Genomic DNA, 9,248 nt, shown 5'->3' with positions numbered 1-9,248 from the left:
GGGGGTGGGGGGATGCCTGGGTGTCTCTCTCTCACAAAGAAAGAAAGAAAGAAAGAAAGAAAGAAAGAAAGAAAGAAAGAAAGAAAGAAAGAAAGAAGAAAAGAAATTTTTAATGATTTTTAAAATTTTAAGTAGAATTTCTGGATGTTAGAGCTACAGGCAGATCAGTTCACACCATCCAACCAAAGATCTCTAATCAAAATATCAAGGATATCAGTAGCAATTTCTGGTTAGTCCTGAAATCTCAGGTTTCACTAGGGAGAATGACCGTGTAATTTTGCTAATATCACACACTGACAGGGAGGAGCAAGAAAGCTTCTAGACAGAAACAACCAGAATGTCTAAGTAAATGAAGGGATTATTCCAGAACAGACTAAATACAATAGTACTTGATTAAAAGAGCCTCAGAGGATTTTTGATATCAATCAATGAAATCATAAAAGTTGTTAAAGCAACAGTCCCTACCATTTATTGGTCATCTCATGTGTCAGGCATCCTGCTGTGTGTGAGCACTTACAACCAGGCAGGGTGTAGGCTGCAAACAACAGAAACCATGTCTGGTTAAGATAAGCAGAAATGGATATTTTTGGAAGGAACCAAAGTGGTCCATAGTGGAATTGAGAAGGTTGGTGAGGCAGGGAAACTGAAAGGACTCCATTTTAGAAAGGCTCCATGTTTGCTATTTCTCTGCTACACCTTATTTATTTATGTTCTGTATTTCACCTGGCATCTGAGTAAACCAAAGAAGCAAAGTTCCCACTCCAAGGGGGAGGCAGGAAAGCTAATCATTCTCCGAGTTTCGTCCTAGGCCCCCGTACACCTGATAATGTCTAAGAAGAATTGGATCCTTAACGTGTTCTAGGACATTAGTTTCAAACAAACCTCAGTCAACACTGGCATCAATATTGCCTATTTTCTGTGATTTATGGTGTAATATCTGTTGTTCACCTGACACTTGTCTTTGATGGGACCCTATCCTACCTTGGACTCTTGGAGGAACATGTACCTTGAACCTCTTTCCAATATAAACCCCTGACCCCAAATGACGGGGAGACTTACCTTTCCTTTCTGAGTCTCCCAGACACTCTGCCTGCTGTGTTCTCTCACTTACGCTATTTGATAAACTCCGCTCTCACTTCCTCTTTCCTCACGTTTGATTTCTATCCTCCACGAAGCCAAGGATCCCCTTGGCTGGTCCTGTCAGACCCCCTCTGGGTCCTTGGATTCAGCCCATTTATGCCACGGGTGAATTCAAACTAAAAACTGGTAGGAAAGAAAGGGGACAAGGGAGCTGAGGCCGCAGGCAAGGACACATTTCAGAGTGAGTCCGACAACTTAATATCTAAACAACTGCATCTGCCTCCTTTGAACTCTGAAGCTTCTATTTGGTCAACCAGGATCAGGTGGCCACATCTTAGCTGCCAGAGGGAGGAAACACCTGCTCCTATCAGTTTCCTTATTGGGGGTGGGGCCGTATCCAACCAAGGTCCTTATAAAGAGGAATTTCACCTTAATAGGAAGGATATTCAGGTTCCAGGCAACCACAAAGGATAAGATAAAAGATATGATAAAAAGATCTCCTTGGAGTCTGCCCCTTCTAGCACCCAGTAACTTCAGAACACTTCTTCCTACGTAAAAAAAAAAAAAAAAAAAAAAGACTGCTTCCAACTAAAATAGTACTAATTCAACTATTCCTCATACAACTGAGAATGGTCTATGAATGTTCTACTCAAAGCCCTGTTCACGGCAAGGCCACTCCAGCCCTATTCTACAAGACCACCCATAAGTATCACCACAGGGTATGTTAAAAAAAGAAAGAAGCCCAAACTGGAGTCATTTGCACCCCTCCCCAAGCCAGCAAACCAAGACTTAATGACAGTTTCAACCTATTCTAGGAATGTGACCTTTTAACTGTCAACCTGAAATTTCCAGATCAGCATTAGTGAGGTAATCTGTGTGATAAAAACCCTGATTTTGCTCCTCTCAAAAAAAAAAAAAAAAAAAAAAGCCCTGCCTGAAACAATCCTTTCTTTTGTTTTGCTAATAATGTCTTTGTCCTGCCTATTAAAAACAAAAACAAACAAACAAACAAAAAAAACCTGCCTATAAAAACCTTCCATTTTGTGCAGCCCCTCAGAGCATCTTGCTACTTGCTACTTGGGGTGCAGCTGGATTCATGGGTCGCTTAATAAAGCCAATTAGACCTTCAAATTTACTCAATTAAATTTTGTTTTTTAACAGGCACAATTCTGGCTTACGCACACAGTGAAGACCCAGCATATGCCAAACTCAAATTGTTTCCTCCTCAGCCACTGGAAAATCCCATGATTTCATAGATGTGGGGCCTAGATGAGTAGCAAAGTAAAAGGGGTAAGTACACCTGGAGTTTGGGCAGTGTTACTATAATGCATTTGTGCTTTCAAGACCATTGGGGGCTTGTCTTTGCGCCTGCGCGCCCGCGTGGGTTTCGGCCAACCACCCAAACTATCCATTAGAACTAATTCCAGTTGTTTGAGCTAACACACTGAATTCAGCATCTCCAGCATGTAAACTCATAAAAATTATTTTGTGACTCATCCTTTCCCCCCAAGGCTTAACTTTTAAATTGACTTCCAGCTCAAGGAATACTGGGACCTGAGTATTCATAGGTATGGAGGTCAGGCAGAGAAGTAACTGTGTCTTCAAAGAGAATGCCCTTAGGCCTTTGAGCGAGAGAAAACAGCCTCAACACACTGTGGGTAGAGAGGGCTGCTTTTCCTGCGGTTTAGTGGGAGAATTACTGAGGGTTGGGAGTTCCCATGCTCTAAATTCTCTCACATATCCCCCCTTCTAACTCTTGAGGGCCCACTCTTAACAATTACCTACCTTACACAAAAGACACTTGGTGGGACTGAATTCAACAGGCATTGCTTTAGTAATCCACAGGATCAAAATTCGCTTTTGATTTTCAGCTGCAATAGATAACATTATTTAGCTGCAGTCGTTGAAAGTCCTCCATTTTTGAGTTTTGAGCCCAAATGGGAAGATTTGAAGACGTCGTTCTATTTCTTTGTTACCACCCATCGTCCACGAATCCCTCATGCTCTCGTAAATACAAAATTTGACGTGTTCGCACATTAATTGTTAAACATTTCCTTCGAGATGTTTTCTCTTCCATACTGTTAGCTTTTAAGCTTCTTGGCCTATTTCCGCCCCCTCACTGCTAACTGGTGTGATTTCATTGCTTAGCTTGAAGCTATGGGCCCTTCTACTTCTGATGAAAGGAATCTCAAGAAAAATAAGGAGATAATGTTCACCTTTCTGCTTCAGCAATAGAAAAGCAGATTCGATTTTGTACAGGGATGCTGTATGTGCAAATGTATTTTCTTAACAGAGGAGTCCTTACAACTCTCAGACTCGAGATGGCCTCAGCAGGTTGGGTGTTACCTTTTACTTCTAAAGCTGCTGCAATTGTCTTTGTTACTTTTAATGATTTGCTGCCTGAATATAATATATAGAGCGGCATCCTCACAAAGGCTACAAATACTTGTGAAGTTTCTTTGATAAACCAAAAGTCTTCTTGGTACTTCTTTCTTTATCCTACATGCATGGATGCTAAAAAATTAATAAATAAAGCTTTTGACTCTGTTGGAGTTCTTACTGAAACAAAGTATCTCGGATGATTTCAATAAAAGCCTGTTATTTGCCCTGTAGCGAGGATCACTCACTGGTCCTTCAATGGGCACAGAATTCGAGGTAAGCCAATGCACTGATTTAATTAATTAAATGACTGTAACACTGTAATGTATGGCGCATATGTATATATATATATATATATTTGGTCTTCACCCCGTTTGGGTCACAGAGGTCCTAAAACCCCTGGAATTTCCTGAGTGCGGAGAGAAAGCAAGGTGTCCTTTGTTATGTTAATGAGGTGACTCTTGGATTGCCCTTAGAAATGCCATTGGAACTTACAGGGAAGGGGAGAGGGGCTGGAGGGCGAATCCTTTGCCAACGGCCAATGATTTAATCAATTGTGCCTTTAGAGTGACACCTCTATAAAAATCCAAAAAGATGGAGTTCAGTGAATGAGCACCTGGACGTATGGGGAGAGCAGCGCCCCTGGAGAGGCCATGGAAACTTCATGTCCTTTTCCCAGACCTCACCCTCTGTATCTCTTCCATGTGACTGTTCCTGAGTGTTATATCCTTTGATAATAAACTGATGATCAAGTGGGTGAAGTGTTTCTCTAAGTTGTGTGAGCCAGTCTAGCAAATTAATCAAACCTGAGGAGGAGGTCCTGGAACCTCATTTACAGTTGGTCAGAAGCACAGGTAACAATGGGAGCCTGTGATGGGCATCTGAAGTGGGGGAGGGGCAGTCTTGTGGGACCCAGTCCCTAACCTTGTGGGGACACCCATTTAGTGTCAGAGACTTGCTGGGTGGTGTGGGGGAGCCAAGTGTAGGGGCCAAGGGCAGGCTGTCCCTAAATATACCACTTTAGCCATATTGATTACATTAAATTAAAAGTTACTCAAGAAACGGCCAGTGAAAGAAGAATACTCTGACCTTCCTTTGTCCCCCTGAAAGCTGGAAATAAATCTCCCACGTGAGAGGTACCCTCCTGTGCCAGGAGGTAAAGAGACATCCCAATCACCAAAGAGAGACCATTTAGAGTCAAAGTCTGTATAAATAAACCTTGTTACTTTTTACTAATTTACTGCCCCAGCCCAAATGCTGTTTAGAATTCCTTACTAATTAAAACTCCCAAATGTAAGTTTACTTTGTCCATCAGTTCCTCACAAATTTGCTGTCTCTTTTTCTAAAAAGTATAAAGACAACCTGCCTTGGTCATTTTTTTAGGTCATAATTTCATTATGGGGCCTCTGTGCACATGTAAGTAAACTTTTTTCTCCCTTCTGTTAATCTGTCTCATGTCAATTTAATCCTTAAACCAGCTAGAAGACCTAGAAGGATAGAATAAAATTTTTCCTCTCCAACACCCTCACATGTTGGAATCAGGTCCAGGAACCTATAAAACTACCATATACCATAATCTGCCACATTGCTACAGCCCCGATTAGTCCAAAAACAATCACAGATTATTCCCTTTTCTCTTTGGTCTACTATTGTCCATCACCTACTCCCTACTACCAGTTTCTATGCCAACGAGTATTGCAAACATTAGATAAATTATTTTACTGGAAGGTTATGACAAAGCTTGTAGAACTGAAGGAAATGACGGAAAAGCAGGCTCAAAACAAATGTGGAGATTAAAGGAAGCCACCATTATCGAGTCTATGTCTTAGAAAGAATCGGGTTAGGATGCCACTGTGGGTACCGTCACCCCTGGAAAGCCACTGCAGCAGCCCCCAATTTTCAATTCTGCCACAGCCACCAGGAGCAATCTCCAACTGACCTGGGTGTCTGCTTTGCTCTCTCAGATGGCAAAGTCATTGACGGGGACATTTGGTTAGCTCAGCCTTGATCATACGCCCTTGCCTTAGCTGCCAGAGAGTATTGAGAGGGAATATCTTCCCTGTGATAGATACTTGGATATTTCTCGTGTTTTCTGTCTGCCTAGGAAACCTTTTGATTACCCTGTAATCTCTGGGCAATCCACTCCCTCCCCCATGGGTCCTATCTTCCCAAGGTAGAAATCAGAAAAATTATTTCTCTGAACTCGTTTGCAGCCTTGACCCAGAGATGCGACCTCAGCTCCACCCATCCATAGAGGACAACAAGAGGAAGCAGGTTTTGGGTGGAGTGTCTATTTTGTGGGGTTGCTGGTTGCAAGGTCAAGTTCCCCATGCATAAATGGCATACTAGACAGGGCAAAAAGTTGAGTCCCTAATGGGGTGCAAGCGCTAACATCTAGAACTCAATGAGAGCACAGCAATTTCCTCATGGGGCCAACTCCCCAGCACGGTTTCCACATCCTTCCTAATCAAACCCCTTTCCTCAGCCCTCCAATAATCTGTAAATTGTCTGTCCTCTGCTTCATCATCCAGGGTCACTTAGTGTTGATCATAATCAGGATCCCTAGCTGATAATATATCCCTCTTCAGTTTCCACGTTGAAAAGTTGGGACCTCACTCCTACCAAGACTAAAATAATAAGAATGTCTCCCCAATTAAGAATGGTATTTGGGGGCACCTGGTTGGCTTATTTGACAGAACAAGTGACTCTTGATCTCAGGGTTGTGAGTTCCAGCCCCGTACTGGGTGTAGAGATCACTAAAAAAAAAAATAATAATAATAAAATAAAATAAAAAATTAAAATAAAAGAAGAGTGGTATTCTGACCCTGGGAAGCAAAAGAGAAAAACAAGACACATTAGGGGCACCTGGATGGCTCAGTCGGTTGAGCTTCTGACTTTGGCTCAGGTGGTGATCTCACAGTTTGTGAGTTTGAGCCCCACATGAGGCTCACTGCTGTCAGCATGGAGCCCCCTTCGGATCCTCTGTTCCCCTCTCTCTGTGTCTGCTCATGTTCTCTCTCTCTCAAAAATTAAAAGGAAAATGTATTTTTTAAAAAAGACACATTAATACTACAACAGCACTGTTACATATGTCTTCTCCAACACTCACAATGATCCCTAAATTATCTATTACTACCATAATCATTTTACGATTTTAGAAATGAAATGGGGGCAGCTGGGGGCTTAGTCAGTTAAGCGTCCAACTTCATCTCAGGTCATGATCTCGCAGTTTGTGGGTTTGAGCCCCCTTGTCGGGCTCTGTGCTGACAGCTCGGAGCCTGGAGCCTGCTTTGGATTCTGTGTCTCCCTCTCTCTCTCTCTGCCCCTCCCCTGCTCGTGCTCTGTGTGACTCTCTCTCACAAATAAATAAACATTAAAAAAATGAAATAAACTAAGGCTCAAAAAGATAAAGTGACTCGTGTGAAGTCCACAGACAACTACGTGGCAAAGTTGCAGCTGAATCCATCGAGCTCTGATGGCCACTAAGCATCGTGAGCCAGGTCTTTCTAATTCCTATTATTTTCCACTGTGACACACCTTTTTGTTAACAGTAAAAACACAACACAAAACACAAAAGTCAGCAAAAACCCTCTCTTCCAGAGAAAGTACATTATGCCTGGCGGTAAATTTTGTGAATTTTCTAAAAAGGTGGGCATTTCTGTTGGAACGTTCCGGAAAGTGACCAGACTCTACCCTCCCCAAGAGTTTCACAGCACATACAGAAGCGGGCTTTCCTTGGCTTATTTACCAGGCAGCACAGCATCATAGTAGCATCCTGGGCAAGTCCCTTAACTTCATCTGAGCAGTGGGGATAATAGAACCACCCCCTTTGTTCTGAGGTTTGAAAGATAAAATGCATCTAGAGCACTCATGGAACGCAGTGTCTGATATATATTAAGTACTCAACAAGTGTTGGCTATTATCCTCAGGTGATTTTGATAAAAGGCGAAGGCATTGCACAAAGAGGAATAGGTCAGCTAAGGGTTGGGAGGGAGACTCCAGGGATGTGGTCGGAACCTCGTGTCGGTCTAACCTGCTTCTGAATATCTATCAGAGTGAATCAAGGCTGAGTTTTGTTTTATTTTTTCCCCTGGGAGATAGTAACATCCACCCTCCCTAATTCACAGAGTCATTAAGCAGACAAAATAAGATAATGTATGTATAAAAAAAGCACTGGGAAAAAAGTTAAGTGCCATAAAGTTGCAAGGTATTGTTGGCCTTGTGGCTGTTATTGTTTTTGGAAAGCTCTTACCCTGGTAAATAATAAGACTTGCCCTTGAAAGCCCTTTAAATACGTAAGGTCTAAATATGTAACCAAGAAAAAAAAAAGTTTAAGGGATTTAAATTAGTCTGGGGAAAGGAAAGCTGAACAGGGTGATTTAATCATTTTTGTAACTTGAATATTGTCTCCACAAAGAGAGCTGTGACCAAATCATCTGGTTTCTACCAAGGTCTACACAATAGGAAATTAGTTTCAAGTGCTACTGAAAGAGATCAGGTTTTAACTCCAAGAAACACTTCCAGAGATTGTATTGGGAAGATTAAAGATGTCTTATGTAAATACTGTCAGTGTAAGAGTTGGGGCTTTCTAGAAGGAGGAGGCCAGTTGGATGCTTTGAACAAAAAAGGCCCGGTGCTTTATAAAATAAGGTCATGGCTTTTAGTCCAAAGGTAAGGTGTGAGGGATATGAGTTCCTCAAAATGGGATCCAGAGACAAGCAACTGATTGGAGGTGGTCCCAGGAAAGCCACAATTACTGAAAGGCCATCCCATTCCCACTGGGAAGGAGATGGGAATGTGATGGGATGGGAGGGGATATCGCAAACCTACTCAACGTAGTCAAAGAAAAGTTGACAGTTTCCAAATAATCTCCCTGCTTAGGATAAGGTGTTTCCAGAATATAGTTAAAGACAAGGCTACATAAGAAGGTTAAGTAGGCCTTGTAGCATGGATTAGCAAATGCAGAGGCTAAGGGACCAGGCAGACCATCACAAAAGGTGAAGCTGGGTTATCCTGCATCTCTTTAACCCAGGCAAAAGTAGAAGACAGACAGAGTGAGAGAATGTTGCTGGAGAAAGTCCCAGAACGGGGTGAGATGGATCAGCACTAATTTCTGCTAAGTTCAAGGGGCAATGCTGCTCCTCCATATGTTCATCTCTTGTTGATTCCCTTAAATGCCCTCAACAGCTGCTCATGTCTTGTTCTTCTCTTCAGGACTGTCCTTCCTGATCACCAAGCAGCAGCCACACTGGCCTTTCAGTCCTTAAACATGCCAAGACTTCCTGCCTCATTGCTTTGCACATGCTGTTCCTTCTACCTGGAATATTCTTTTTTTTTTTTTTTTTTTTTTTTTTTTAACGTGGAATACTCTCTGTCCTCACTGATTGCCTGGATTATTTCTACTTCAGATCCCAGCCTGAGTGTCCCTTCCTTGGAAAGACCAACCTGAACTCCAGCTTTTGTCCTTTTCCCACTGTACCCCTAACATGTATATTGTAGCATTTCCCCCAGTTAACAGTTATATAGATATTTGTGTTTGGTTGCTTAATTATTTGTCTCTCCAACTAGATCGTAGCCTCCACGAGAGAAGGAACATGTCTATTCTGCCCACTTTTGGCACCAGGCTAGAAAAGCAGGCCCTCAAAAAATCCTGGTTGAACATATGAGTGTTAGAATCAACCCAAATGGGGGTGCCAAGGTGGCTCAGTCAGTGAAGCGTCCAGACTTCGGCTCAGGTCATGATCCCATGGTTCGTGGGTTCAAGCCCCATGTCTGGCTCTGTGCTGACA

General features: G+C 42.4%; 1 long non-coding RNA gene across 2 annotated transcripts; it reads right to left on the bottom strand.

Moving 5' to 3' along the window:
• Positions 1–223: 223 nt before the first annotated feature.
• Positions 224–4,245, bottom strand: LOC122240148. Of its 2 annotated transcripts, none has more exons than XR_006219507.1 (3): positions 4,146–4,245; positions 2,866–2,951; positions 224–535 (listed from the first exon to the last, which is right to left on the bottom strand). It is a non-coding gene; the product is annotated as an uncharacterized LOC122240148 (long non-coding RNA). The 2 variants fall into 2 exon arrangements; XR_006219506.1 differs by lacking the exon at positions 224–535 and adding an exon at positions 2,274–2,345.
• Between the last annotated feature and the right edge of the window lie 5,003 nt (positions 4,246–9,248).

This window comes from Panthera tigris, chromosome B4, assembly GCF_018350195.1.
Source record: "Panthera tigris isolate Pti1 chromosome B4, P.tigris_Pti1_mat1.1, whole genome shotgun sequence".
NCBI classification, from domain to species: Eukaryota; Metazoa; Chordata; class Mammalia; order Carnivora; family Felidae; genus Panthera; species Panthera tigris.
The sequence above is the reverse complement of the archived record's forward strand: the minus strand, read 5'-3'. Positions and strand labels throughout refer to the sequence as shown.